Source organism: Styela clava, chromosome 1 (assembly GCF_964204865.1).
Source record: "Styela clava chromosome 1, kaStyClav1.hap1.2, whole genome shotgun sequence".
Lineage (NCBI taxonomy): Eukaryota > Metazoa > Chordata > Ascidiacea > Stolidobranchia > Styelidae > Styela > Styela clava.
In genome coordinates this window covers 19556976-19583210 of record NC_135250.1, presented here as the reverse complement: position 1 = coordinate 19583210, position 26235 = coordinate 19556976, and the positions used below count along the sequence as shown (strand labels likewise).

Below are 26235 nucleotides of genomic sequence, written 5' to 3'. Positions count from 1 at the left end.
CAAAAACACCAATAACCCTGCTAAAACGCTTAAAAACAGTGAAAAACAGTCAAAAAACACCAATAACCCTGCTAAAACGCTTAAAAACAGTAAAAAACCGTCAAAAAACACCAATAACCCTGCTAAAATGCTGAAAAACAGTGAAAAACCGTCAAAAAAAACAATAACCCTGCTAAAACGCTTAAAAACAGTGAAAAACAGTCAAAAAACACCAATATCCCTGCTAAAACGCTTAAAAACAGTGAAAAACCGTCCAAAAACACCAATAACCCTGCTAAAACGCTTAAAAACAGTGAAAAACAGTCAAAAAACACCAATAACCCTGCTAAAACGCTTAAAAACAGTGAAAAACCATCAAAAAACACCAATAACCCTGCTAAAACGCTTAAAAACAGTGAAAACCGTCAAAAAACACCAATAACCCTGCTAAAACGTTTAAAAACAGTGAAAAACTGTCAAAAAACACCAATAACCCTGCTAAAACGCTTAAAAACAGTGAAAAACCGTCAAAAAACACCAATAACCCTGCTAAAACGCTTAAAAACAGTGAAAAACCGTCAAAAAACAGCAATAACCCTGCTAAAACGCATAAAAACAGTGAAAAACCGTCAAAAAACACCAATAACCCTGCTAAAACGCTTAAAAACAGTGAAAAACCGTCAAAAAACACCAATAACCCTGCCAAAACGCTTAAAAACAATGAAAAACCGTCAAAAAACAACAATAACCCTGCTAAAACGCTTAAAAACAGTGAAAACCCGTCAAAAAACACCAATAACCCTGCTAAAACGCTTAAAAACAGTGAAAAACCGTCAAAAAACACCAATAACCCTGCTAATACGCTTAAAAACAGTGAAAAACCGTCAAAAAACACCAATAACCCTGCTAAAACGCTTAAAAACAGTGAAAAACCGTCAAGAAACACTAATTACCCTGCTAAAAGGCTTAAAAACAGTGAAAAACCGTCAAAAAACACCAATAACCCTGCTAAAACGCTTAAAAACAGTGAAAAACCGTCAAAAACCACCAATGACCCTGCTAAAACGCTTAAAAACAGTGAAAAAGCGTCAAAAAACACCAATGACCCTGCTAAAACGCTTAAAAACAGTGAAAAACCGTCAAAAAACACCAATAACCCTGCTAAAACGCTTAAAAACAGTGAAAAACCGTCAAAAAACACCAATAACCCTGCTAAAACGCTTTAAAACAGTGAAAAACCGTCAAAAAACACCAACAACCCTGCTAAAACGCTTAAAAACAGTGAAAAACCGTCAAAAAACACCAATAACCCTGCTAAAACGCTTAAAAACAGTGGAAAACAGTCGAAAAACACCAATATCCCTGCTAAAACGCTTAAAAACAGTGAAAAACCGTCAAAAAACACCAATAACCCTGCTAAAACGCTTAAAAACAGTGAAAAACCGTCAAAAAACACCAATAACCCTGCTAAAACGCTTAAAAACAGTGAAAAACCTTCAAAAAACACCAATAACCCTGCTAAAACGCTTAAAAAGAGTGGAAAACCGTCAAAAAACACCAATAACCCTGCTAAAACGCTTAAAAACAGTGAAAAACCGTCAAAACACCAATAACCCTGCTAAAACGCTTAAAAACAGTGAAAAACCGTCAAAAAACATCAATAACCCTGCTAAAACGCTTAAAAACAGTAAAAAACCGTCGAAAAACACCAATAACCCTGCTAAAATGCTTAAAAACAGTGAAAAACCGTCAAAAAAAACAATAACCCTGCTAAAACGCTTAAAAACAGTGAAAAACCGTCAAAAAACACCAATATCCCTGCTAAAACGCTTAAAAACAGTGAAAAACAGTCAAAAAACACCAATATCCCTGCTAAAACGCTTAAAAACAGTGAAAAACCATCAAAAAACACCAATAACCCTGCTAAAACGCTTAAAAACAGTGAAAAACCGTCAAAAAACACCAATAACCCTGCTAAAACGCTTAAAAACAGTGAAAAACTGTCAAAAAACACCAATAACCCTGCTAAAACGCTTAAAAACAGTGAAAAACCGTCAAAAAACACCAATAACCTTGCTAAAACGCTTAAAAACAGTGAAAAACCGCCAAAAAACACCAATAACCCTGCTAAAACGCTTAAAAACAGTGAAAAACCGTCAAAAAACACCAATAACCCTGCTAAAACGCTTAAAAACAGTGAAAAACCGTCAAAAAACAGCAATAACCCTGCTAAAACGCTTAAAAACAGTGAAAAACCGTCAAAAAACACCAATAACCCTGCTAAAACGCTTAAAAACAGTGAAAAACCGTCAAAAAACACCAATAACCCTGCCAAAACGCTTAAAAACAATGAAAAACCGTCAAAAAACAACAATAACCCTGCTAAAACGCTTAAAAACAGTGAAAACCCGTCAAAAAACACCAATAACCCTGCTAAAACGCTTAAAAACAGTGAAAAACCGTCAAAAAACACCAATAACCCTGCTAATACGCTTAAAAACAGTGAAAAACCGTCAAAAAACACCAATAACCCTGCTAAAACGCTTAAAAACAGTGAAAAACCGTCAAGAAACACTAATTACCCTGCTAAAAGGCTTAAAAACAGTGAAAAACCGTCAAAAAACACCAATAACCCTGCTAAAACGCTTAAAAACAGTGAAAAACCGTCAAAAACCACCAATGACCCTGCTAAAACGCTTAAAAACAGTGAAAAAGCGTCAAAAAACACCAATGACCCTGCTAAAACGCTTAAAAACAGTGAAAAACCGTCAAAAAACACCAATAACCCTGCTAAAACGCTTAAAAACAGTGAAAAACCGTCAAAAAACACCAATAACCCTGCTAAAACGCTTTAAAACAGTGAAAAACCGTCAAAAAACACCAATAACCCTGCTAAAACGCTTAAAAACAGTGAAAAACCGTCAAAAAACACCAATAACCCTGCTAAAACGCTTAAAAACAGTGGAAAACAGTCGAAAAACACCAATATCCCTGCTAAAACGCTTAAAAACAGTGAAAAACCGTCAAAAAACACCAATAACCCTGCTAAAACGCTTAAAAACAGTGAAAAACCGTCAAAAAACACCAATAACCCTGCTAAAACGCTTAAAAACAGTGAAAAACCTTCAAAAAACACCAATAACCCTGCTAAAACGCTTAAAAAGAGTGGAAAACCGTCAAAAAACACCAATAACCCTGCTAAAACGCTTAAAAACAGTGAAAAACCGTCAAAACACCAATAACCCTGCTAAAACGCTTAAAAACAGTGAAAAACCGTCAAAAAACATCAATAACCCTGCTAAAACACTTAAAAACAGTAAAAAACCGTCGAAAAACACCAATAACCCTGCTAAAATGCTTAAAAACAGTGAAAAACCGTCAAAAAAAACAATAACCCTGCTAAAACGCTTAAAAACAGTGAAAAACCGTCAAAAAACACCAATATCCCTGCTAAAACGCTTAAAAACAGTGAAAAACAGTCAAAAAACACCAATATCCCTGCTAAAACGCTTAAAAACAGTGAAAAACCATCAAAAAACACCAATAACCCTGCTAAAACGCTTAAAAACAGTGAAAAACCGTCAAAAAACACCAATAACCCTGCTAAAACGCTTAAAAACAGTGAAAAACTGTCAAAAAACACCAATAACCCTGCTAAAACGCTTAAAAACAGTGAAAAACCGCCAAAAAACACCAATAACCTTGCTAAAACGCTTAAAAACAGTGAAAAACCGCCAAAAAACACCAATAACCCTGCTAAAACGCTTAAAAACAGTGAAAAACCGTCAAAAAACACCAATAACCCTGCTAAAACGCTTAAAAACAGTGAAAAACCGTCAAAAAACACCAATAACCCTGCTAAAACGCTTAAAAACAGTGAAAAACCGTCAAAAAACACCAATAACCCTGCTAAAACGCTTAAAAACAGTGAAAACCCGTCAAAAAACACCAATAACCCTGCTAAAACGCTTAAAAACAGTGAAAAACCGTCAAAAAACACCAATAACCCTGCTAATACGCCTAAAAACAGTGAAAAACCGTCAAAAAACACCAATAACCCTGCTAAAACGCTTAAAAACAGTGAAAAACCGTCAAGAAACAATAATTACCCTGCTAAAACGCTTAAAAACAGTGAAAAACCGTCAAAAAACACCAATAACCCTGCTAAAACGCTTAAAAACAGTGAAAAACCGTCAAAAACAACCAATGACCTTGCTAAAACGCTTAAAAACAGTGAAAAAGCGTCAAAAAACACCAATGACCCTGCTAAAACGCTTAAAAACAGTGAAAAACCGTCAAAAAACACCAATAACCCTGCTAAAACGCTTAAAAACAGTGAAAAACCGTCAAAAAACACCAATAACACTGCTAAAACGCTTTAAAACAGTGAAAAACCGTCAAAAAACACCAATAACCCTGCTAAAACGCTTAAAAACAGTGAAAAACCGTCAAAAAACACCAATAACCCTGCTAAAACGCTTAAAAACAGTGAAAAACCGTCAAAAAACACCAATAACCCTGCTAAAACGCTTAAAAACAATGAAAAACCGTCAAAAAACACCAATAACCCTGCTAAAACGCTTAAAAACAGTGAAAAACCGTCAAAAACAACAATAACCCTGCTAAAACGCTTAAAAACAGTGAAAAACCGTCAAAAAACACCAATAACCCTGCTAAAACGCTTAAAAACCGTGAAAAACCGTCGAAAAACACCAATAACCCTGCTAAAACGCTTAAAAACAGTGAAAAACCGTCAAAAAACACCAATAACCCTGCCAATACGCTTAAAAACAGTGAAAAACCGTCAAAAAACACCAATAACCCTGTTAAAACGCTTAAAAACAGTGAAAACCCGTCAAAAAACACCAATAACCCTGCTAAAACGCTTAATTACATCAGTGAATTTGACTATTTGTCTAAAAAGTATGAATTGATGAGAATAAAGCCCAAATTAAAAACTTTCAATCGATGGTAATATCATATATACCGGTTTGTTTCTCCTCTTAAACAGACATATCGTATTTAAATTAAATACCTTTAACCAATGGTCATTTCGGAGGAAATATTTTGCTACTACTATTACAGCCACCATAATAGATATTTGACTTCTAATTACTACGTACATATACGACCACTGGGAGTGTGTGTAGTGTACTACTTTCGAGTGTACATATGACAAAAATTGGAACGATACAGAGAAGATTAGCATGGCCCCTGCGCAAGGATGACACGCACAATCGTGAAGCGTTCCTCTATTTTGTGGGAAATCTCTAATTTTAATAAATTTTACGAAAAAAGTGGAATATTACTAACAGTTCAATCTCTGTTCAATTAAACCAGTTAATTTGACTATTTCTCTAAAAAGTATGAATCGATGAGTGAAAATTCCAAGTTATAAACTTTCAATCGATGGTAATATCATATATAACGGTTTGTTTCTCCTCTTAAACAGACATATCGTATTTAAATTAAATACCTTCAACCAATGGTAATTTCGGGGGAAACATTTTGCTACTACTATTACAGCCACCATAATAGATATTTGACTTCTAATTTCTACGTACATATACGACCACTGGGAGTGTGTTGAGTGTACTACTTTCGAGTGTACTTATGAAAAAAATGGAACGATACATGGAAGATTAGAATGGCCCCTGGGTAAGGATGGCACGCACAATCGTGAAGCGTTCCTCTATTTTGTGGGAAATCTTTAATTTCACTCAATTTCAGGAAAAAAGTGGAATATTACTAACAGTTCAATCTCTGTTCAATTACACCAGTGAATTCGACTATTTGTCCAAAAAGTATGAATTGATGAGTAAAAAGCCCAAATTATAAACTTTCAATCGATGGTAATATCATATATACCGGTTTGTTTCTCCTCTTAAACAGACATATCGTATTTAAATTAAATACCTTCAACCAATGGTCATTTCGGAGGAAACATTTTGCTACTACTATTACAGCCACCATAATAGATATTTAACTTCTAATTACTACGTACATATACGACCACTGAGAGTATGTGAAGTGTACTACTTTCGAGTGTACATATGAAAAAATTGGAACGATACAGAGAAGATTAGCATGGCCCCTGCGCAAGGATGACACGCACAATCGTGAAGCGTTCCTCTATTTTTTGGGAAATCTCTAATTTTAATAAATTTTACGAAAAAAGTGAAATATTATTAACAGTTCAAACTCTGTTCAATTAAACCAGTTAATTTGACTATTTGTCTAAAAAGTATGAATCGATGAGTGAAAAGTCTAAGTTATAAACTATCAATCAATGGTGATATTATATATTACGGTTTGTTTCACCTCTTAAACAGACATATCGTATTTAAATTAAATACCTTCAACCAATGGTAATTTCGGTGGAAACATTTTGCTACTACTATTACAGCCACCATAATAGATATTTGACTTCTAATTACTACGTACATATACGACCACTCGGAGTGTGTGGAGTGTACTACTTTCGAGTGTACATATGAAAAAAATTGAGCGATACAGAGAAGATTAGCATGTCCCCTGCGCAAGGAGGACAAGCACAATCGTGAAGCGCTCCTCCTTTTTTGTGAGAAATCTCTAATTTCACTCAATTTCAGGAAAAAAGTGGAATATTACTAACAGTTCAATCTCTGTTCAATTAAACCAGTTAATTTGACTATTTGTCTAAAAAGTATGAATCGATGAGTGAAAATTCCAAGTTATAAACTTTCAATCGATGGTAATATCATATATAACGGTTTGTTTCTCCTCTTAAACAGACATATCGTATTCAAATTAAATACCTTAAACCAATGGTCATTTCGGGAGAAATATTTTGCTACTACTATTACAGCCACCATAATAGATATTTGACTTCTAATTACTACGTACATATACGACCACTGGGAGTGTGCGTAGTGTACTACTTTCGAGTGTACATATGAAAAAATTGGAACGATACAGAGAAGATTAGCATGGCCCCTGCGCAAGGATGACACGCACAATCGTGAAGCGTTCCTCTATTTTTTGGGAAATCTCTAATTTTAATACATTTTACGAAAAAAGTGAAATATTATTAACAGTTCAAACTCTGTTCTATTAAACCAGTTAATTTGACTATTTGTCTAAAAAGTATGAATCGATGAGTGAAAAGTCTAAGTTATAATCTTTCAATCAATGGTAATATCATATATAACGGTTTGTTTCTCCTCTTAAACAGACATATCTTATTTAAATTAAATACCTTCAACCAATGGTAATTTCGGAGAAAACATTTTGCTACTACTATTACAGCCATCATAATAGATATTTGACTTCTAATTACTACGTACATATACGACCACTGGGAGTGTGTGGAGTGTACTACTTTCGAGTGTACAGTGTACATATGAAAAAATTTGAGCGATACAGAGAAGATTAGCATGGCCCCTGCGCAAGGATGACACGCACAATCGTGAAGCGTTCCTCTGTTTTGTGAGAAATCTCTAATTTCACTCAATTTCAGGAAAAAAGTGGAATATTACTAACAGTTCAATCTCTGTTCAATTAAACCAGTTAATTTGACTATTTGTCTAAAAAGTTTGAATCGATGATTGAAAATTCCAAGTTATAAACTTTCAATCGATGGTAATATCATATATAACGGTTTGTTTCTCCTCTTAAACAGACATATCGTATTTAAATAAAATACCTTCAACCAATGGTCATTTCGGAGGAAATATTTTGCTACTACTAGTACAGCCACCATAATAGATATTTGACTTCTAATTACTACGTACATATACGAACACTGGGAGTGTGTGTAGTGTATTACTTTCGAGTGTACATATGAAAAAATTGGAACGATACAGAGAAGATTAGCATGGCCCCTGCGCAAGGATGACACGCACAATCGTGAAGCGTTCCTCTATTTTGTGGGAAATCTCTAATTTTAATAAATTTGACGAAAAAAGTGGAATAATACTAACAGTTCAATCTCTGTTCAATTAAACCAGTTAATTTGACTATTTCTCTAAAAAGTATGAATCGATGAGTGAAAATTCCAAGTTATAAAATTTCAATCGATGGTAATATCATATATAACGGTTTGTTTCTCCTCTTAAACAGACATATCGTATTTAAATTAAATACCTTCAACCAATGGTAATTTCGGTGGAAACATTTTGCTACTACTATTACAGCCACCATAATAGATATTTGACTACTAATTACTACGTACATATACGACCACTCGGAGTGTGTGGTGTGTACTACCTTCGAGTGTACATATGAAAAAAATTGAGCGATACAGAGAAGATTAACATGTCCCCTGCGCAAGGATGACACGCACAATCGTGAAGCGCTCCTCTTTTTTTGTGAGAAATCTCTAATTTCACTCAATTTCAGGAAAAAAGTGGAATATTACTAACAGTTCAATCTCTGTTCAATTAAACCAGTTAATTTGACTATTTGTCTAAAAAGTATGAATCGATGAGTGAAAAATCCAAGTTATAAACTTTCAATCGATGTTAATATCATATATAACGGTTTGTTTCTCCTCTTAAACAGACATATCGTATTCAAATTAAATACCTTAAACCAATGGTCATTTCGAGAGAAATATTTTGCTACTACTATTACAGCCACCATAATAGATATTTGACTTCTAATTACTACGTACATATACGACCACTGGGAGTGTGTGTAGTGTACTACTTTCGAGTGTACATATGAAAAAATTGGAACGATACAGAGAAGATTAGCATGGCCCCTGCGCAAGGATGACACGCACAATCGTGAAGCGTTCCTCTATTTTTTGGGAAATCTCTCTAACTTTAATAAATTTTACGAAAAAAGTGAAATATTATTAACAGTTCAAACTCTGTTCTATTAAACCAGTTAATTTGAATATTTGTCTAAAAAGTATGAATCGATGAGTGAAAAGTCTAAGTTATAAACTTTCAATCAATGGTAATATCATATATAACGGTTTGTTTCTCCTCTTAAACAGACATATCTTATTTAAACTAAATACCTTCAACCTATGGTAATTTCGGAGAAAACATTTTGCAACTACTATTACAGCCATCATAATAGATATTTGACTTCTAATTACTACGTACATATACGACCACTGGGAGTGTGTGGAGTGTACTACTTTCGAGTGTACATATGAAAAAATTTGAGCGATACAGAGAAGATTAGCATGGCCCCTGCGCAAGGATGACACGCACAATCGTGAAGCGTTCCTCTGTTTTGTGAGAAATCTCTAATTTCACTCAATTTCAGGAAAAAAGTGGAATATTACTAACAGTTCAATCTCTGTTCAATTAAACCAGTTAATTTGACTATTTGTCTAAAAAGTATGAATCGATGAGTGAAAATTCCAAGTTATAAACTTTCAATCGATGGTAATATCTTATATAACGGTTTGTTTCTCCTCTTAAACAGACATATCGTATTTAAATAAAATACCTTCAACCAATGGTCATTACGGAGGAAATATTTTGCTACTACTAGTACAGCCACCATAATAGATATTTGACTTCTAATTACTACGTACATATACGACCACTGGGAGTGTGTGTAGTGTACTACTTTCGAGTGTACTTATGAAAAAATTGGAACGATACAGAGAAGATTAGCATGGCCCCTGCGCAAGGATGACACGCACAATCGTGAAGCGTTCCTCTATTTTGTGGGAAATCTCTAATTTTAATAAATTTGACGAAAAAAGTGGAATAATACTAACAGTTCAATCTCTGTTCAATTAAACCAGTTAACTTGACTATTTGTCTAAAAAGTATGAATCGATGAGTGAAAATTCCAAGTTATAAACTTTCAATCGATGGTAATATCATATATAACGGTTTGTTTCTCCTCTTAAACAGACATATCGTATTTAAATAAAATACCTTCAACCAATGGTCATTTCGGAGGAAATATTTTGCTACTACTAGTACAGCCACCATAATAGATATTTGACTTCTAATTACTACGTACATATACGACCACTGGGAGTGTGCGTAGTGTACTACTTTCGAATGTACATATGAAAAAATTGGAACGATACAGAGAAGATTAGCATGGCCCCTGCGCAGAGTGACACGCACAATCGTGAAGCGTTCCTCTATTTTGTGGGAAATCTCTAATTTTAATAAATTTGACGAAAAAAGTGGAATAATACTAACAGTTCAATCTCTGTTCAATTAAACCAGTTAATTTGACTATTTCTCTAAAAAGTATGAATCGATGAGTGAAAATTCCAAGTTATAAAATTTCAATCGATGGTAATATCATATATAACGGTTTGTTTCTCCTCTTAAACAGACATATCGTATTTAAATAAAATACCTTCAACCAATGGTCATTACGGAGGAAATATTTTGCTACTACTAGTACAGCCACCATAATAGATATTTGACTTCTAATTACTACGTACATATACGACCACTGGGAGTGTGTGTAGTGTACTACTTTCGAGTGTACATATGAAAAAATTGGAACGATACAGAGAAGATTAGCATGGCCCCTGCGCAAGGATGACACGCACAATCGTGAAGCGTTTCTATATTTTGTGGGAAATCTCTTATTTTAATAAATTTTACGAAAAAAGTGGAATATTACTAACAGTTCAATCTCTGTTAAATTAAACCAGTTAATTTGACTATTTGTCTAAAAAGTATGAATCGATGAGTGAAAATTCCAAGTTATAAACTTTCAAGCGATGGTAATATCATATATAACGGTTTGTTTCTCCTCTTAAACAGACATATCGTATTTAAATAAAATACCTTCAACCAATGGTCATTTCGGAGGAAATATTTTGCTACTACTAGTACAGCCACCATAATAGATATTTGACTTCTAATTACTACGTACATATACGACCACTGGGAGTGTGTGTAGTGTACTACTTTCGAGTGTACATATGAAAAGATTGGAACGATACAGAGAAGATTAGCATGGCCCCTGCGCAAGGATGACACGCACAATCGTGAAGCGTTCCTCTATTTTGTGGGAAATCTCTAATTTTAATAAATTTGACGAAAAAAGTGGAATATTACTAACAGTTCAATCTCTGTTCAATTAAACCAGTTAATTTGACTATTTGTCTAAAAAGTATGAATCGATGAGTGAAAAGTCTAAGTTATAATCTTTCAATCAATGGTAATATCATATATAACGGTTTGTTTCTCCTCTTAAACAGACATATCTTATTTAAATTAAATACCTTCAACCAATGGTAATTTCGGAGAAAACATTTTGCTACTACTATTACAGCCATCATAATAGATATTTGACTTCTAATTACTACGTACATATACGACCACTGGGAGTGTGTGGAGTGTACTACTTTCGAGTGTACAGTGTACATATGAAAAAATTTGAGCGATACAGAGAAGATTAGCATGGCCCCTGCGCAAGGATGACACGCACAATCGTGAAGCGTTCCTCTGTTTTGTGAGAAATCTCTAATTTCACTCAATTTCAGGAAAAAAGTGGAATATTACTAACAGTTCAATCTCTGTTCAATTAAACCAGTTAATTTGACTATTTGTCTAAAAAGTTTGAATCGATGATTGAAAATTCCAAGTTATAAACTTTCAATCGATGGTAATATCATATATAACGGTTTGTTTCTCCTCTTAAACAGACATATCGTATTTAAATAAAATACCTTCAACCAATGGTCATTTCGGAGGAAATATTTTGCTACTACTAGTACAGCCACCATAATAGATATTTGACTTCTAATTACTACGTACATATACGAACACTGGGAGTGTGTGTAGTGTATTACTTTCGAGTGTACATATGAAAAAATTGGAACGATACAGAGAAGATTAGCATGGCCCCTGCGCAAGGATGACACGCACAATCGTGAAGCGTTCCTCTATTTTGTGGGAAATCTCTAATTTTAATAAATTTGACGAAAAAAGTGGAATAATACTAACAGTTCAATCTCTGTTCAATTAAACCAGTTAATTTGACTATTTCTCTAAAAAGTATGAATCGATGAGTGAAAATTCCAAGTTATAAAATTTCAATCGATGGTAATATCATATATAACGGTTTGTTTCTCCTCTTAAACAGACATATCGTATTTAAATTAAATACCTTCAACCAATGGTAATTTCGGTGGAAACATTTTGCTACTACTATTACAGCCACCATAATAGATATTTGACTACTAATTACTACGTACATATACGACCACTCGGAGTGTGTGGTGTGTACTACCTTCGAGTGTACATATGAAAAAAATTGAGCGATACAGAGAAGATTAACATGTCCCCTGCGCAAGGATGACACGCACAATCGTGAAGCGCTCCTCTTTTTTTGTGAGAAATCTCTAATTTCACTCAATTTCAGGAAAAAAGTGGAATATTACTAACAGTTCAATCTCTGTTCAATTAAACCAGTTAATTTGACTATTTGTCTAAAAAGTATGAATCGATGAGTGAAAAATCCAAGTTATAAACTTTCAATCGATGTTAATATCATATATAACGGTTTGTTTCTCCTCTTAAACAGACATATCGTATTCAAATTAAATACCTTAAACCAATGGTCATTTCGAGAGAAATATTTTGCTACTACTATTACAGCCACCATAATAGATATTTGACTTCTAATTACTACGTACATATACGACCACTGGGAGTGTGTGTAGTGTACTACTTTCGAGTGTACATATGAAAAAATTGGAACGATACAGAGAAGATTAGCATGGCCCCTGCGCAAGGATGACACGCACAATCGTGAAGCGTTCCTCTATTTTTTGGGAAATCTCTCTAACTTTAATAAATTTTACGAAAAAAGTGAAATATTATTAACAGTTCAAACTCTGTTCTATTAAACCAGTTAATTTGAATATTTGTCTAAAAAGTATGAATCGATGAGTGAAAAGTCTAAGTTATAAACTTTCAATCAATGGTAATATCATATATAACGGTTTGTTTCTCCTCTTAAACAGACATATCTTATTTAAACTAAATACCTTCAACCTATGGTAATTTCGGAGAAAACATTTTGCAACTACTATTACAGCCATCATAATAGATATTTGACTTCTAATTACTACGTACATATACGACCACTGGGAGTGTGTGGAGTGTACTACTTTCGAGTGTACATATGAAAAAATTTGAGCGATACAGAGAAGATTAGCATGGCCCCTGCGCAAGGATGACACGCACAATCGTGAAGCGTTCCTCTGTTTTGTGAGAAATCTCTAATTTCACTCAATTTCAGGAAAAAAGTGGAATATTACTAACAGTTCAATCTCTGTTCAATTAAACCAGTTAATTTGACTATTTGTCTAAAAAGTATGAATCGATGAGTGAAAATTCCAAGTTATAAACTTTCAATCGATGGTAATATCTTATATAACGGTTTGTTTCTCCTCTTAAACAGACATATCGTATTTAAATAAAATACCTTCAACCAATGGTCATTACGGAGGAAATATTTTGCTACTACTAGTACAGCCACCATAATAGATATTTGACTTCTAATTACTACGTACATATACGACCACTGGGAGTGTGTGTAGTGTACTACTTTCGAGTGTACTTATGAAAAAATTGGAACGATACAGAGAAGATTAGCATGGCCCCTGCGCAAGGATGACACGCACAATCGTGAAGCGTTCCTCTATTTTGTGGGAAATCTCTAATTTTAATAAATTTGACGAAAAAAGTGGAATAATACTAACAGTTCAATCTCTGTTCAATTAAACCAGTTAACTTGACTATTTGTCTAAAAAGTATGAATCGATGAGTGAAAATTCCAAGTTATAAACTTTCAATCGATGGTAATATCATATATAACGGTTTGTTTCTCCTCTTAAACAGACATATCGTATTTAAATAAAATACCTTCAACCAATGGTCATTTCGGAGGAAATATTTTGCTACTACTAGTACAGCCACCATAATAGATATTTGACTTCTAATTACTACGTACATATACGACCACTGGGAGTGTGCGTAGTGTACTACTTTCGAATGTACATATGAAAAAATTGGAACGATACAGAGAAGATTAGCATGGCCCCTGCGCAGAGTGACACGCACAATCGTGAAGCGTTCCTCTATTTTGTGGGAAATCTCTAATTTTAATAAATTTGACGAAAAAAGTGGAATAATACTAACAGTTCAATCTCTGTTCAATTAAACCAGTTAATTTGACTATTTCTCTAAAAAGTATGAATCGATGAGTGAAAATTCCAAGTTATAAAATTTCAATCGATGGTAATATCATATATAACGGTTTGTTTCTCCTCTTAAACAGACATATCGTATTTAAATTAAATACCTTCAACCAATGGTAATTTCGGTGGAAACATTTTGCTACTACTATTACAGCCACCATAATAGATATTTGACTTCTAATTACTACGTACATATACGACCACTCGGAGTGTGTGGAGTGTACTACCTTCGTGTGTACATATGAAAAAAATTGAGCGATACAGAGAAGATTAGCATGTCCCCTGCGCAAGGATGACACGCACAATCGTGAAGCGTTCCTCTATTTTGTGGGAAATCTCTAATTTTAATAAATTTTACGAAAAAAGTGAAATATTATTAACAGTTCAAACTCTGATCTATTAAACCAGTTAATTTGACTATTTGTCTAAAAAGTATGAATCGATGAGTGAAAAGTCTAAGTTATAAACTTTCAATCAATGGTAATATCATATATAACGGTTTGTTTCTCCTCTTAAACAGACATATCTTATTTAAATTAAATACCTCCAACCAATGGTAATTTCGGAGAAAACATTTTGCTACTACTATTACAGCCATCATAATAGATATTTGACTTCTAATTACTACGTACATATACGACCACTGGGAGTGTGTGGAGTGTACTACTTTCGAGTGTACATATGAAAAAATTTGAGCGATACAGAGAAGATTAGCATGGCCCCTGCGCAAGGATGACACGCACAATCGTGAAGCGTTCCTCCGTTTTGTGAGAAATCTCTAATTTCACTCAATTTCAGGAAAAAAGTGGAATATTACTAACAGTTCAATCTCTGTTCAATTAAACCAGTTAATTTGACTATTTGTCTAAAAAGTATGAATCGATGAGTGAAAATTCCAAGTTATAAACTTTCAATCGATGGTAATATCATATATAACGGTTTGTTTCTCCTCTTAAACAGACATATCGTATTTAAATAAAATACCTTCAACCAATGGTCATTTCGGAGGAAATATTTTGCTACTACTAGTACAGCCACCATAATAGATATTTGACTTCTAATTACTACGTACATATACGACCACTGGGAGTGTGTGTAGTGTACTACTTTCGAGTGTACATATGAAAAAATTGGAACGATACAGAGAAGATTAGCATGGCCCCTGCGCAAGGATGACACGCACAATCGTGAAGCGTTCCTCTATTTTGTGGGAAATCTCTAATTTTAATAAATTTGACGAAAAAAGTGGAATAATACTAACAGTTTAATCTCTGTTCAATTAAACCAGTTAATTTGACGATTTCTCTAAAAAGTATGAATCGATGAGTGAAAATTCCAAGTTATAAACTTTCAATCGATGGTAATATCATATATAACAGTTTGTTTCTCCTCTTAAACAGACATATCGTATTTAAATTAAATACCTTATACCAATGGTCATTTCGGAGGAAATATTTTGCTACTACTATTACAGCCACCATAATAGATATTTGACTTCTAATTACTACGTACATATACGACCACTGGGAGTGTGTGTAGTGTACTACTTTCGAGTGTACATATGAAAAAATTGGAACGATACAGAGAAGATTAGCATGGCCCCTGCGCAAGGATGACACGCACAATCGTGAAGCGTTCCTCTATTTTGTGGGAAATCTCTAATTTTAATAAATTTTACGAAAAAAGTGGAATATTACTAACAGTTCAATCTCTGTTCAATTAAACCAGTTAATTTGACTATTTCTCTAAAAAGTATGAATCGATGAGTGAAAATTCCAAGTTATAAACTTTCAATCAATGGTAATATCATATATAACGGTTTGTTTCTCCTCTTAAACAGACATATCGTATTTAAATTAAATACCTTCAACCAATGGTAATTTCGGTGGAAACATTTTGCTACTACTATTACAGCCACCATAATAGATATTTGACTTCTAATTACTACGTACATATACGACCACTCGGAGTGTGTGGAGTGTAGTACCTTCGAGTGTACATATGAAAAAAATTGAGCGATACAGAGAAGATTAGCATGTCCCCTGCGCAAGGATGACACGCACAATCGTGAAGCGCTCCTCTTTTTTTGTGAGAAATCTCTAATTTCACTCAATTTCAGGAAAAAAGTGGAATATTACTAACAGTTCAATCTCTGTTCAATTAAACCAGTTAATTTGACTATTTGTCTAAAAAGTATGAATCGATGAGTGAAAAATCCAAGTTATAAACTTTCAATCGATGTTAATATCATATATAACGGTTTGTTTCTCCTCTTAAACAGACATATCGTATTCAAATTAAATACCTTAAACCAATGGTCATTTCGAGAGAAATATTTTGCTACTACTATTACAGCCACCATAATAGATATTTGACTTCTAATTACTACGTACATATACGACCACTGGGAGTGTGTGTAGTGTACTACTTTCGAGTGTACATATGAAAAAATTGGAACGATACAGAGAAGATTAGCATGGCCCCTGCGCAAGGATGACACGCACAATCGTGAAGCGTTCCTCTATTTTTTGGGAAATCTCTCTAACTTTAATAAATTTTACGAAAAAAGTGAAATATTATTAACAGTTCAAACTCTGTTCTATTAAACCAGTTAATTTGAATATTTGTCTAAAAAGTATGAATCGATGAGTGAAAAGTCTAAGTTATAAACTTTCAATCAATGGTAATATCATATATAACGGTTTGTTTCTCCTCTTAAACAGACATATCTTATTTAAACTAAATACCTTCAACCTATGGTAATTTCGGAGAAAACATTTTGCAACTACTATTACAGCCATCATAATAGATATTTGACTTCTAATTACTACGTACATATACGACCACTGGGAGTGTGTGGAGTGTACTACTTTCGAGTGTACATATGAAAAAATTTGAGCGATACAGAGAAGATTAGCATGGCCCCTGCGCAAGGATGACACGCACAATCGTGAAGCGTTCCTCTGTTTTGTGAGAAATCTCTAATTTCACTCAATTTCAGGAAAAAAGTGGAATATTACTAACAGTTCAATCTCTGTTCAATTAAACCAGTTAATTTGACTATTTGTCTAAAAAGTATGAATCGATGAGTGAAAATTCCAAGTTATAAACTTTCAATCGATGGTAATATCTTATATAACGGTTTGTTTCTCCTCTTAAACAGACATATCGTATTTAAATAAAATACCTTCAACCAATGGTCATTACGGAGGAAATATTTTGCTACTACTAGTACAGCCACCATAATAGATATTTGACTTCTAATTACTACGTACATATACGACCACTGGGAGTGTGTGTAGTGTACTACTTTCGAGTGTACTTATGAAAAAATTGGAACGATACAGAGAAGATTAGCATGGCCCCTGCGCAAGGATGACACGCACAATCGTGAAGCGTTCCTCTATTTTGTGGGAAATCTCTAATTTTAATAAATTTGACGAAAAAAGTGGAATAATACTAACAGTTCAATCTCTGTTCAATTAAACCAGTTAACTTGACTATTTGTCTAAAAAGTATGAATCGATGAGTGAAAATTCCAAGTTATAAACTTTCAATCGATGGTAATATCATATATAACGGTTTGTTTCTCCTCTTAAACAGACATATCGTATTTAAATAAAATACCTTCAACCAATGGTCATTTCGGAGGAAATATTTTGCTACTACTAGTACAGCCACCATAATAGATATTTGACTTCTAATTACTACGTACATATACGACCACTGGGAGTGTGCGTAGTGTACTACTTTCGAGTGTACATATGAAAAAATTGGAACGATACAGAGAAGATTAGCATGGCCCCTGCGCAGAGTGACACGCACAATCGTGAAGCGTTCCTCTATTTTGTGGGAAATCTCTAATTTTAATAAATTTGACGAAAAAAGTGGAATAATACTAACAGTTCAATCTCTGTTCAATTAAACCAGTTAATTTGACTATTTCTCTAAAAAGTATGAATCGATGAGTGAAAATTCCAAGTTATAAAATTTCAATCGATGGTAATATCATATATAACGGTTTGTTTCTCCTCTTAAACAGACATATCGTATTTAAATTAAATACCTTCAACCAATGGTAATTTCGGTGGAAACATTTTGCTACTACTATTACAGCCACCATAATAGATATTTGACTTCTAATTACTACGTACATATACGACCACTCGGAGTGTGTGGAGTGTACTACCTTCGTGTGTACATAGGAAAAAAATTGAGCGATACAGAGAAGATTAGCATGTCCCCTGCGCAAGGATGACACGCACAATCGTGAAGCGTTCCTCTATTTTGTGGGAAATCTCTAATTTTAATAAATTTTACGAAAAAAGTGAAATATTATTAACAGTTCAAACTCTGATCTATTAAACCAGTTAATTTGACTATTTGTCTAAAAAGTATGAATCGATGAGTGAAAAGTCTAAGTTATAAACTTTCAATCAATGGTAATATCATATATAACGGTTTGTTTCTCCTCTTAAACAGACATATCTTATTTAAATTAAATACCTCCAACCAATGGTAATTTCGGAGAAAACATTTTGCTACTACTATTACAGCCATCATAATAGATATTTGACTTCTAATTACTACGTACATATACGACCACTGGGAGTGTGTGGAGTGTACTACTTTCGAGTGTACATATGAAAAAATTTGAGCGATACAGAGAAGATTAGCATGGCCCCTGCGCAAGGATGACACGCACAATCGTGAAGCGTTCCTCCGTTTTGTGAGAAATCTCTAATTTCACTCAATTTCAGGAAAAAAGTGGAATATTACTAACAGTTCAATCTCTGTTCAATTAAACCAGTTAATTTGACTATTTGTCTAAAAAGTATGAATCGATGAGTGAAAATTCCAAGTTATAAACTTTCAATCGATGGTAATATCATATATAACGGTTTGTTTCTCCTCTTAAACAGACATATCGTATTTAAATAAAATACCTTCAACCAATGGTCATTTCGGAGGAAATATTTTGCTACTACTAGTACAGCCACCATAATAGATATTTGACTTCTAATTACTACGTACATATACGACCACTGGGAGTGTGTGTAGTGTACTACTTTCGAGTGTACATATGAAAAAATTGGAACGATACAGAGAAGATTAGCATGGCCCCTGCGCAAGGATGACACGCACAATCGTGAAGCGTTCCTCTATTTTGTGGGAAATCTCTAATTTTAATAAATTTGACGAAAAAAGTGGAATAATACTAACAGTTTAATCTCTGTTCAATTAAACCAGTTAATTTGACGATTTCTCTAAAAAGTATGAATCGATGAGTGAAAATTCCAAGTTATAAACTTTCAATCGATGGTAATATCATATATAACAGTTTGTTTCTCCTCTTAAACAGACATATCGTATTTAAATTAAATACCTTATACCAATGGTCATTTCGGAGGAAATATTTTGCTACTACTATTACAGCCACCATAATAGATATTTGACTTCTAATTACTACGTACATATACGACCACTGGGAGTGTGTGTAGTGTACTACTTTCGAGTGTACATATGAAAAAATTGGAACGATACAGAGAAGATTAGCATGGCCCCTGCGCAAGGATGACACGCACAATCGTGAAGCGTTCCTCTATTTTGTGGGAAATCTCTAATTTTAATAAATTTTACGAAAAAAGTGGAATATTACTAACAGTTCAATCTCTGTTCAATTAAACCAGTTAATTTGACTATTTCTCTAAAAAGTATGAATCGATGAGTGAAAATTCCAAGTTATAAACTTTCAATCAATGGTAATATCATATATAACGGTTTGTTTCTCCTCTTAAACAGACATATCGTATTTAAATTAAATACCTTCAACCAATGGTAATTTCGGTGGAAACATTTTGCTACTACTATTACAGCCACCATAATAGATATTTGACTTCTAATTACTACGTACATATACGACCACTCGGAGTGTGTGGAGTGTAGTACCTTCGAGTGTACATATGAAAAAAATTGAGCGATACAGAGAAGATTAGCATGTCCCCTGCGCAAGGATGACACGCACAATCGTGAAGCGCTCCTCTTTTTTTGTGAGAAATCTCTAATTTCACTCAATTTCAGGAAAAAAGTGGAATATTACTAACAGTTCAATCTCTGTTCAATTAAACCAGTTAATTTGACTATTTGTCTAAAAAGTATGAATCGATGAGTGAAAATTCCAAGTTATAAACTTTCAATCGATGGTAATATCATATATAACGGTTTGTTTCTCCTCTTAAACAGACATATCGTATTCAAATTAAATACCTTAAACCAATGGTCATTTCGGGAGAAATATTTTGCTACTACTATTACAGCCACCATAATAGATATTTGACTTCTAATTACTACGTACATATACGACCACTGGGAGTGTGTGTAGTGTACTATTTTCGAGTAAACATATGAAAAAATTGGAACGATACAGAGAAGATTAGCATGGCCCCTGCGCAAGGATGACACGCACAATCGTGAAGCGTTCCTCTATTTTTTGGGAAATCTCTAATTTTAATAAATTTTACGAAAAAAGTGAAATATTATTAACAGTTCAAACTCTGTTCTATTAAACCAGTTAATTTGACTATTTGTCTAAAAAGTATGAATCGATGAGTGAAAAGTCTAAGTTATAAACTTTCAATCAATGGTAATATCATATATAACGGTTTGTTTCTCCTCTTAAACAGACATATCTTATTTAAATTAAATACCTCCAACCAATGGTAATTTCGGAGAAAACATTTTGCTACTACTATTACAGCCATCATAATAGATATTTGACTTCTAATTACTACGTACATATACGACCACTGGGAGTGTGTGGAGTGTACTACTTTTCGAGTGTACATATGAAAAAATTTGAGCGATACAGAGAAGATTAGCATGGCCCCTGCGCAAGGATGACACGCACAATCGTGAAGCGTTCCTCTGTTTTGTGAGAAATCTCTAATTTCACTCAATTTCAGGAAAAAAGTGGAATATTATTAACAGTTCAATCTCTGTTCAATTAAACCAGTTAATTTGACTATTTGTCTAAAAAGTATGAATCGATGAGTGAAAATTCCAAGTTATAAACTTTCAATCGATGGTAATATCATATATAACGGTTTGTTTCTCCTCTTAAACAGACATATCGTATTTAAATTAAATACCTTATACCAATGGTCATTTCGGAGGAAATATTTTGCTACTACTATTACAGCCACCATAATAGATATTTGACTTCTAATTACTACGTACATATACGACCACTGGGAGTGTGTGTAGTGTACTACTTTCGAGTGTACATATGAAAAAATTGGAACGATACAGAGAAGATTAGCATGGCCCCTGCGCAAGGATGAAACGCACAATCGTGAAGCGTTCCTCTATTTTGTGGGAAATCTCTAATTTTAATAAATTTTACGAAAAAAGTGGAATATTACTAACAGTTCAATCTCTGTTCAATTAAACCAGTTAATTTGACTATTTTTCTAAAAAGTATGAATCGATGAGTGAAAATTCCAAGTTATAAACTTTCAATCGATGGTAATATCATATATAACGGTTTGTTTCTCCTCTTAAACAGACATATCGTATTTAAATTAAATACCTTCAACCAATGGTAATTTCGGAGGAAACATTTTGCTACTACTATTACAGCCACCATAATAGATATTTGACTTCTAATTTCTACGTACATATACGACTACTGGGAGTGTGTGGAGTGTACTAATTTTGAGTGTACTTATGAAAAAAATGGAACGATACATGGAAGATTAGAATGGCCCCTGGGTAAGGATGGCACGCACAATCGTGAAGCGTTCCTCTATTTTGTGGGAAATCTCTGATTTCACTCAATTTCAGGAAAAAAGTGGAATATCACGAAAAGTTCAATCTCTGTTTAATTACACCAGTGAATTCGACTATTTGTCCAAAAAGTATGAATTGATGAGTAAAAAGCCCAAATTATAAACTTTCAATCGATGGTAATATCATATATACCGGTTTGTTTCTCCTCCTAAACAGACATATCGTATTTAAATTAAATACCTTCAACCAATGGTCATTTCGGAGGAAACATTTTGCTACTACTATTACAGCCACCATTATAGATATTTAACTTCTAATTACTACGTACATATACGACCAGTGGGAGTATGTGAAGTGTACTACTTTCGAGTGTACATATGAAAAAATTGGAACGATACATAGAAGATTAGCATGGCCCCTGCGCAAGGATGACACGCACAATCGTGAAGCGTTCCTCTATTTTTTGGAAAATCTCTAATTTTATTAAATTTTACGAAAAAAGTGAAATACTATTAACAGTTCAAACTCTGTTCAATTAAACCAGTTAATTTGACTATTTGTCTAAAAAGTATGAATCGATGAGTGAAAAGTCTAAGTTATAAACTTTTAATCAATGGTAATATTATATATTACGGTTTGTTTCTCCTCTTAAACAGACATATCGTATTTAAATTAAATACCTTCAACCAATGGTAATTTCGGTGGAAACATTTTGCTACTACTATTACAGCCACCATAATAGATATTTGACTTCTAATTACTACGTACATATACGACCACTGGGAGTGTGTGGAGTGTACTACCTTCGTGTGTACATATGAAAAAAAATGAGCGATACAGAGAAGATTAGCATGTCCCCTGCGCAAGGATGACACGCACAATCGTGAAGCGTTCCTCTATTTTGTGGGAAATCTCTAATTTTAATAAATTTTACGAAAAAAGTGAAATATTATTAACAGTTCAAACTCTGATCTATTAAACCAGTTAATTTGACTATTTGTCTAAAAAGTATGAATCGATGAGTGAAAAGTCTAAGTTATAAACTTTCAATCAATGGTAATATCATATATAACGGTTTGTTTCTCCTCTTAAACAGACATATCTTATTTAAATTAAATACCTCCAACCAATGGTAATTTCGGAGAAAACATTTTGCTACTACTATTACAGCCATCATAATAGATATTTGACTTCTAATTACTACGTACATATACGACCACTGGGAGTGTGTGGAGTGTACTACTTTCGAGTGTACATATGAAAAAATTTGAGCGATACAGAGAAGATTAGCATGGCCCCTGCGCAAGGATGACACGCACAATCGTGAAGCGTTCCTCCGTTTTGTGAGAAATCTCTAATTTCACTCAATTTCAGGAAAAAAGTGGAATATTACTAACAGTTCAATCTCTGTTCAATTAAACCAGTTAATTTGACTATTTGTCTAAAAAGTATGAATCGATGAGTGAAAATTCCAAGTTATAAACTTTCAATCGATGGTAATATCATATATAACGGTTTGTTTCTCCTCTTAAACAGACATATCGTATTTAAATAAAATACCTTCAACCAATGGTCATTTCGGAGGAAATATTTTGCTACTACTAGTACAGCCACCATAATAGATATTTGACTTCTAATTACTACGTACATATACGACCACTGGGAGTGTGTGTAGTGTACTACTTTCGAGTGTACATATGAAAAAATTGGAACGATACAGAGAAGATTAGCATGGCCCCTGCGCAAGGATGACACGCACAATCGCGAAGCGTTCCTCTATTTTGTGGGAAATCTCTAATTTTAATAAATTTGACGAAAAAAGTGGAATAATACTAACAGTTTAATCTCTGTTCAATTAAACCAGTTAATTTGACGATTTCTCTAAAAAGTATGAATCGATGAGTGAAAATTCCAAGTTATAAACTTTCAATCGATGGTAATATCATATATAACAGTTTGTTTCTCCTCTTAAACAGACATATCGTATTTAAATTAAATACCTTATACCAATGGTCATTTCGGAGGAAATATTTTGCTACTACTATTACAGCCACCATAATAGATATTTGACTTCTAATTACTACGTACATATACGACCACTGGGAGTGTGTGTAGTGTACTACTTTCGAGTGTACATATGAAAAAATTGGAACGATACAGAGAAGATTAGCATGGCCCCTGCGCAAGGATGACACGCACAATCGTGAAGCGTTCCTCTATTTTGTGGGAAATCTCTAATTTTAATAAATTTTACGAAAAAAGTGGAATATTACTAACAGTTCAATCTCTGTTCAATTAAACCAGTTAATTTGACTATTTCTCTAAAAAGTATGAATCGATGAGTGAAAATTCCAAGTTATAAACTTTCAATCGATGGTAATATCATATATAACGGTTTGTTTCTCCTCTTAAACAGACATATCGTATTTAAATTAAATACCTTCAACCAATGGTAATTTCGGTGGAAACATTTTGCTACTACTATTACAGCCACCATAATAGATATTTGACTTCTAATTACTACGTACATATACGACCACTCGGAGTGTGTGGAGTGTAGTACCTTCGAGTGTACATATGAAAAAAATTGAGCGATACAGAGAAGATTAGCATGTCCCCTGCGCAAGGATGACACGCACAATCGTGAAGCGCTCCTCTTTTTTTGTGAGAAATCTCTAATTTCACTCAATTTCAGGAAAAAAGTGGAATATTACTAACAGTTCAATCTCTGTTCAATTAAACCAGTTAATTTGACTATTTGTCTAAAAAGTATGAACCGATGAGTGAAAATTCCAAGTTATAAACTTTCAATCGATGGTAATATCATATATAACGGTTTGTTTCTCCTCTTAAACAGACATATCGTATTCAAATTAAATACCTTAAACCAATGGTCATTTCGGGAGAAATATTTTGCTACTACTATTACAGCCACCATAATAGATATTTGACTTCTAATTACTACGTACATATACGACCACTGGGAGTGTGTGTAGTGTACTATTTTCGAGTAAACATATGGAAAAATTGGAACGATACAGAGAAGATTAGCATGGCCCCTGCGCAAGGATGACACGCACAATCGTGAAGCGTTCCTCTATTTTTTGGGAAATCTCTAATTTTAATAAATTTTACGAAAAAAGTGAAATATTATTAACAGTTCAAACTCTGTTCTATTAAACCAGTTAATTTGACTATTTGTCTAAAAAGTATGAATCGATGAGTGAAAAGTCTAAGTTATAAACTTTCAATCAATGGTAATATCATATATAACGGTTTGTTTCTCCTCTTAAACAGACATATCTTATTTAAATTAAATACCTCCAACCAATGGTAATTTCGGAGAAAACATTTTGCTACTACTATTACAGCCATCATAATAGATATTTGACTTCTAATTACTACGTACATATACGACCACTGGGAGTGTGTGTAGTGTACTACTTTCGAAAAAATTGGAACGATACAGAGAAGATTAGCATGGCCCCTGCGCAAGGATGAAACGCACAATCGTGAAGCGTTCCTCTATTTTGTAGGAAATCTCTAATTTTAATAAATTTTACGAAAAAAGTGGAATATTACTAACAGTTCAATCTCTGTTCAATTAAACCAGTTAATTTGACTATTTTTCTAAAAAGTATGAATCGATGAGTGAAAATTCCAAGTTATAAACTTTCAATCGATGGTAATATCATATATAACGGTTTGTTTCTCCTCTTAAACAGACATATCGTATTTAAATTAAATACCTTCAACCAATGGTAATTTCGGAGGAAACATTTTGCTACTACTATTACAGCCACCATAATAGATATTTGACTTCTAATTTCTACGTACATATACGACTACTGGGAGTGTGTGGAGTGTACTAATTTTGAGCTTACTTATGAAAAAAATGGAACGATACATGGAAGATTAGAATGGCCCCTGGGTAAGGATGGCACGCACAATCGTGAAGCGTTCCTCTATTTTGTGGGAAATCTCTGATTTCACTCAATTTCAGGAAAAAAGTGGAATATCACGAAAAGTTCAATCTCTGTTTAATTACACCAGTGAATTCGACTATTTGTCCAAAAAGTATGAATTGATGAGTAAAAAGCCCAAATTATAAACTTTCAATCGATGGTAATATCATATATACCGGTTTGTTTCTCCTCCTAAACAGACATATCGTATTTAAATTAAATACCTTCAACCAATGGTCATTTCGGAGGAAACATTTTGCTACTACTATTACAGCCACCATTATAGATATTTAACTTCTAATTACTACGTAC

The 26235-nt window shown here is 33.6% G+C and overlaps 45 non-coding genes and 3 pseudogenes across 45 annotated transcripts; all 48 read left to right on the top strand.

Moving 5' to 3' along the window:
* Window positions 1-5130: 5130 nt before the first annotated feature.
* LOC144429646 (U6 spliceosomal RNA) lies at window positions 5131-5238 on the top strand. The gene has a single exon (XR_013478946.1). It is a non-coding gene; the product is annotated as a U6 spliceosomal RNA (small nuclear RNA).
* Window positions 5239-5571: 333 nt separating this feature from the next.
* On the top strand, window positions 5572-5678 carry LOC144430479 (U6 spliceosomal RNA). The gene has a single exon (XR_013479556.1). It is a non-coding gene; the product is annotated as a U6 spliceosomal RNA (small nuclear RNA).
* A 333-nt stretch (window positions 5679-6011) lies between these two features.
* On the top strand, window positions 6012-6118 carry LOC144430495 (U6 spliceosomal RNA). Its single transcript, XR_013479569.1, has one exon. It is a non-coding gene; the product is annotated as a U6 spliceosomal RNA (small nuclear RNA).
* A 333-nt stretch (window positions 6119-6451) lies between these two features.
* On the top strand, window positions 6452-6558 carry LOC144430339 (U6 spliceosomal RNA). Its single transcript, XR_013479468.1, has one exon. It is a non-coding gene; the product is annotated as a U6 spliceosomal RNA (small nuclear RNA).
* A 334-nt stretch (window positions 6559-6892) lies between these two features.
* On the top strand, window positions 6893-6999 carry LOC144430473 (U6 spliceosomal RNA). The gene has a single exon (XR_013479554.1). It is a non-coding gene; the product is annotated as a U6 spliceosomal RNA (small nuclear RNA).
* A 348-nt stretch (window positions 7000-7347) lies between these two features.
* On the top strand, window positions 7348-7446 carry LOC144429832 (U6 spliceosomal RNA; annotated as a pseudogene).
* A 333-nt stretch (window positions 7447-7779) lies between these two features.
* On the top strand, window positions 7780-7886 carry LOC144429594 (U6 spliceosomal RNA). Its single transcript, XR_013478891.1, has one exon. It is a non-coding gene; the product is annotated as a U6 spliceosomal RNA (small nuclear RNA).
* A 333-nt stretch (window positions 7887-8219) lies between these two features.
* Window positions 8220-8326, top strand: LOC144430050 (U6 spliceosomal RNA). Its single transcript, XR_013479301.1, has one exon. It is a non-coding gene; the product is annotated as a U6 spliceosomal RNA (small nuclear RNA).
* Window positions 8327-8660: 334 nt separating this feature from the next.
* On the top strand, window positions 8661-8767 carry LOC144430440 (U6 spliceosomal RNA). Its single transcript, XR_013479542.1, has one exon. It is a non-coding gene; the product is annotated as a U6 spliceosomal RNA (small nuclear RNA).
* Window positions 8768-9102: 335 nt separating this feature from the next.
* On the top strand, window positions 9103-9209 carry LOC144429740 (U6 spliceosomal RNA). Its single transcript, XR_013479053.1, has one exon. It is a non-coding gene; the product is annotated as a U6 spliceosomal RNA (small nuclear RNA).
* Window positions 9210-9542: 333 nt separating this feature from the next.
* Window positions 9543-9649, top strand: LOC144429574 (U6 spliceosomal RNA). The gene has a single exon (XR_013478872.1). It is a non-coding gene; the product is annotated as a U6 spliceosomal RNA (small nuclear RNA).
* A 333-nt stretch (window positions 9650-9982) lies between these two features.
* LOC144430183 (U6 spliceosomal RNA) lies at window positions 9983-10088 on the top strand. The gene has a single exon (XR_013479358.1). It is a non-coding gene; the product is annotated as a U6 spliceosomal RNA (small nuclear RNA).
* A 333-nt stretch (window positions 10089-10421) lies between these two features.
* LOC144429529 (U6 spliceosomal RNA) lies at window positions 10422-10528 on the top strand. The gene has a single exon (XR_013478830.1). It is a non-coding gene; the product is annotated as a U6 spliceosomal RNA (small nuclear RNA).
* Window positions 10529-10861: 333 nt separating this feature from the next.
* On the top strand, window positions 10862-10968 carry LOC144429613 (U6 spliceosomal RNA). The gene has a single exon (XR_013478908.1). It is a non-coding gene; the product is annotated as a U6 spliceosomal RNA (small nuclear RNA).
* Window positions 10969-11316: 348 nt separating this feature from the next.
* On the top strand, window positions 11317-11415 carry LOC144429831 (U6 spliceosomal RNA; annotated as a pseudogene).
* Window positions 11416-11748: 333 nt separating this feature from the next.
* On the top strand, window positions 11749-11855 carry LOC144429593 (U6 spliceosomal RNA). Its single transcript, XR_013478890.1, has one exon. It is a non-coding gene; the product is annotated as a U6 spliceosomal RNA (small nuclear RNA).
* Window positions 11856-12188: 333 nt separating this feature from the next.
* LOC144430039 (U6 spliceosomal RNA) lies at window positions 12189-12295 on the top strand. Its single transcript, XR_013479290.1, has one exon. It is a non-coding gene; the product is annotated as a U6 spliceosomal RNA (small nuclear RNA).
* A 334-nt stretch (window positions 12296-12629) lies between these two features.
* On the top strand, window positions 12630-12736 carry LOC144430409 (U6 spliceosomal RNA). The gene has a single exon (XR_013479526.1). It is a non-coding gene; the product is annotated as a U6 spliceosomal RNA (small nuclear RNA).
* A 335-nt stretch (window positions 12737-13071) lies between these two features.
* LOC144429739 (U6 spliceosomal RNA) lies at window positions 13072-13178 on the top strand. Its single transcript, XR_013479052.1, has one exon. It is a non-coding gene; the product is annotated as a U6 spliceosomal RNA (small nuclear RNA).
* A 333-nt stretch (window positions 13179-13511) lies between these two features.
* Window positions 13512-13618, top strand: LOC144429573 (U6 spliceosomal RNA). Its single transcript, XR_013478871.1, has one exon. It is a non-coding gene; the product is annotated as a U6 spliceosomal RNA (small nuclear RNA).
* Window positions 13619-13951: 333 nt separating this feature from the next.
* Window positions 13952-14057, top strand: LOC144430172 (U6 spliceosomal RNA). The gene has a single exon (XR_013479356.1). It is a non-coding gene; the product is annotated as a U6 spliceosomal RNA (small nuclear RNA).
* A 333-nt stretch (window positions 14058-14390) lies between these two features.
* LOC144429909 (U6 spliceosomal RNA) lies at window positions 14391-14497 on the top strand. Its single transcript, XR_013479163.1, has one exon. It is a non-coding gene; the product is annotated as a U6 spliceosomal RNA (small nuclear RNA).
* A 333-nt stretch (window positions 14498-14830) lies between these two features.
* Window positions 14831-14937, top strand: LOC144429796 (U6 spliceosomal RNA). The gene has a single exon (XR_013479079.1). It is a non-coding gene; the product is annotated as a U6 spliceosomal RNA (small nuclear RNA).
* Window positions 14938-15270: 333 nt separating this feature from the next.
* Window positions 15271-15377, top strand: LOC144429516 (U6 spliceosomal RNA). Its single transcript, XR_013478818.1, has one exon. It is a non-coding gene; the product is annotated as a U6 spliceosomal RNA (small nuclear RNA).
* A 333-nt stretch (window positions 15378-15710) lies between these two features.
* LOC144430629 (U6 spliceosomal RNA) lies at window positions 15711-15817 on the top strand. Its single transcript, XR_013479633.1, has one exon. It is a non-coding gene; the product is annotated as a U6 spliceosomal RNA (small nuclear RNA).
* A 336-nt stretch (window positions 15818-16153) lies between these two features.
* Window positions 16154-16257, top strand: LOC144429785 (U6 spliceosomal RNA). The gene has a single exon (XR_013479076.1). It is a non-coding gene; the product is annotated as a U6 spliceosomal RNA (small nuclear RNA).
* Window positions 16258-16591: 334 nt separating this feature from the next.
* On the top strand, window positions 16592-16698 carry LOC144430382 (U6 spliceosomal RNA). Its single transcript, XR_013479508.1, has one exon. It is a non-coding gene; the product is annotated as a U6 spliceosomal RNA (small nuclear RNA).
* A 335-nt stretch (window positions 16699-17033) lies between these two features.
* Window positions 17034-17140, top strand: LOC144429737 (U6 spliceosomal RNA). Its single transcript, XR_013479050.1, has one exon. It is a non-coding gene; the product is annotated as a U6 spliceosomal RNA (small nuclear RNA).
* A 333-nt stretch (window positions 17141-17473) lies between these two features.
* Window positions 17474-17580, top strand: LOC144429570 (U6 spliceosomal RNA). Its single transcript, XR_013478868.1, has one exon. It is a non-coding gene; the product is annotated as a U6 spliceosomal RNA (small nuclear RNA).
* A 333-nt stretch (window positions 17581-17913) lies between these two features.
* Window positions 17914-18019, top strand: LOC144430150 (U6 spliceosomal RNA). The gene has a single exon (XR_013479353.1). It is a non-coding gene; the product is annotated as a U6 spliceosomal RNA (small nuclear RNA).
* Window positions 18020-18352: 333 nt separating this feature from the next.
* Window positions 18353-18459, top strand: LOC144430083 (U6 spliceosomal RNA). The gene has a single exon (XR_013479334.1). It is a non-coding gene; the product is annotated as a U6 spliceosomal RNA (small nuclear RNA).
* Window positions 18460-18792: 333 nt separating this feature from the next.
* LOC144429791 (U6 spliceosomal RNA) lies at window positions 18793-18899 on the top strand. Its single transcript, XR_013479078.1, has one exon. It is a non-coding gene; the product is annotated as a U6 spliceosomal RNA (small nuclear RNA).
* Window positions 18900-19232: 333 nt separating this feature from the next.
* Window positions 19233-19339, top strand: LOC144430624 (U6 spliceosomal RNA). Its single transcript, XR_013479628.1, has one exon. It is a non-coding gene; the product is annotated as a U6 spliceosomal RNA (small nuclear RNA).
* Window positions 19340-19672: 333 nt separating this feature from the next.
* On the top strand, window positions 19673-19779 carry LOC144430622 (U6 spliceosomal RNA). Its single transcript, XR_013479627.1, has one exon. It is a non-coding gene; the product is annotated as a U6 spliceosomal RNA (small nuclear RNA).
* Window positions 19780-20115: 336 nt separating this feature from the next.
* On the top strand, window positions 20116-20219 carry LOC144429782 (U6 spliceosomal RNA). The gene has a single exon (XR_013479075.1). It is a non-coding gene; the product is annotated as a U6 spliceosomal RNA (small nuclear RNA).
* Window positions 20220-20551: 332 nt separating this feature from the next.
* On the top strand, window positions 20552-20660 carry LOC144429609 (U6 spliceosomal RNA). Its single transcript, XR_013478904.1, has one exon. It is a non-coding gene; the product is annotated as a U6 spliceosomal RNA (small nuclear RNA).
* A 333-nt stretch (window positions 20661-20993) lies between these two features.
* Window positions 20994-21101, top strand: LOC144429763 (U6 spliceosomal RNA). Its single transcript, XR_013479064.1, has one exon. It is a non-coding gene; the product is annotated as a U6 spliceosomal RNA (small nuclear RNA).
* Window positions 21102-21434: 333 nt separating this feature from the next.
* On the top strand, window positions 21435-21541 carry LOC144429592 (U6 spliceosomal RNA). The gene has a single exon (XR_013478889.1). It is a non-coding gene; the product is annotated as a U6 spliceosomal RNA (small nuclear RNA).
* A 333-nt stretch (window positions 21542-21874) lies between these two features.
* Window positions 21875-21981, top strand: LOC144430498 (U6 spliceosomal RNA). Its single transcript, XR_013479572.1, has one exon. It is a non-coding gene; the product is annotated as a U6 spliceosomal RNA (small nuclear RNA).
* A 333-nt stretch (window positions 21982-22314) lies between these two features.
* LOC144429643 (U6 spliceosomal RNA) lies at window positions 22315-22421 on the top strand. The gene has a single exon (XR_013478943.1). It is a non-coding gene; the product is annotated as a U6 spliceosomal RNA (small nuclear RNA).
* A 333-nt stretch (window positions 22422-22754) lies between these two features.
* Window positions 22755-22861, top strand: LOC144430116 (U6 spliceosomal RNA). Its single transcript, XR_013479347.1, has one exon. It is a non-coding gene; the product is annotated as a U6 spliceosomal RNA (small nuclear RNA).
* Window positions 22862-23194: 333 nt separating this feature from the next.
* LOC144429788 (U6 spliceosomal RNA) lies at window positions 23195-23301 on the top strand. Its single transcript, XR_013479077.1, has one exon. It is a non-coding gene; the product is annotated as a U6 spliceosomal RNA (small nuclear RNA).
* Window positions 23302-23634: 333 nt separating this feature from the next.
* Window positions 23635-23741, top strand: LOC144429564 (U6 spliceosomal RNA). Its single transcript, XR_013478852.1, has one exon. It is a non-coding gene; the product is annotated as a U6 spliceosomal RNA (small nuclear RNA).
* Window positions 23742-24074: 333 nt separating this feature from the next.
* On the top strand, window positions 24075-24181 carry LOC144430617 (U6 spliceosomal RNA). The gene has a single exon (XR_013479626.1). It is a non-coding gene; the product is annotated as a U6 spliceosomal RNA (small nuclear RNA).
* Window positions 24182-24517: 336 nt separating this feature from the next.
* Window positions 24518-24621, top strand: LOC144429780 (U6 spliceosomal RNA). The gene has a single exon (XR_013479074.1). It is a non-coding gene; the product is annotated as a U6 spliceosomal RNA (small nuclear RNA).
* Window positions 24622-24953: 332 nt separating this feature from the next.
* Window positions 24954-25062, top strand: LOC144429602 (U6 spliceosomal RNA). Its single transcript, XR_013478898.1, has one exon. It is a non-coding gene; the product is annotated as a U6 spliceosomal RNA (small nuclear RNA).
* A 328-nt stretch (window positions 25063-25390) lies between these two features.
* Window positions 25391-25490, top strand: LOC144429683 (U6 spliceosomal RNA; annotated as a pseudogene).
* Window positions 25491-25823: 333 nt separating this feature from the next.
* On the top strand, window positions 25824-25930 carry LOC144430508 (U6 spliceosomal RNA). The gene has a single exon (XR_013479579.1). It is a non-coding gene; the product is annotated as a U6 spliceosomal RNA (small nuclear RNA).
* Window positions 25931-26235: the final 305 nt, after the last annotated feature.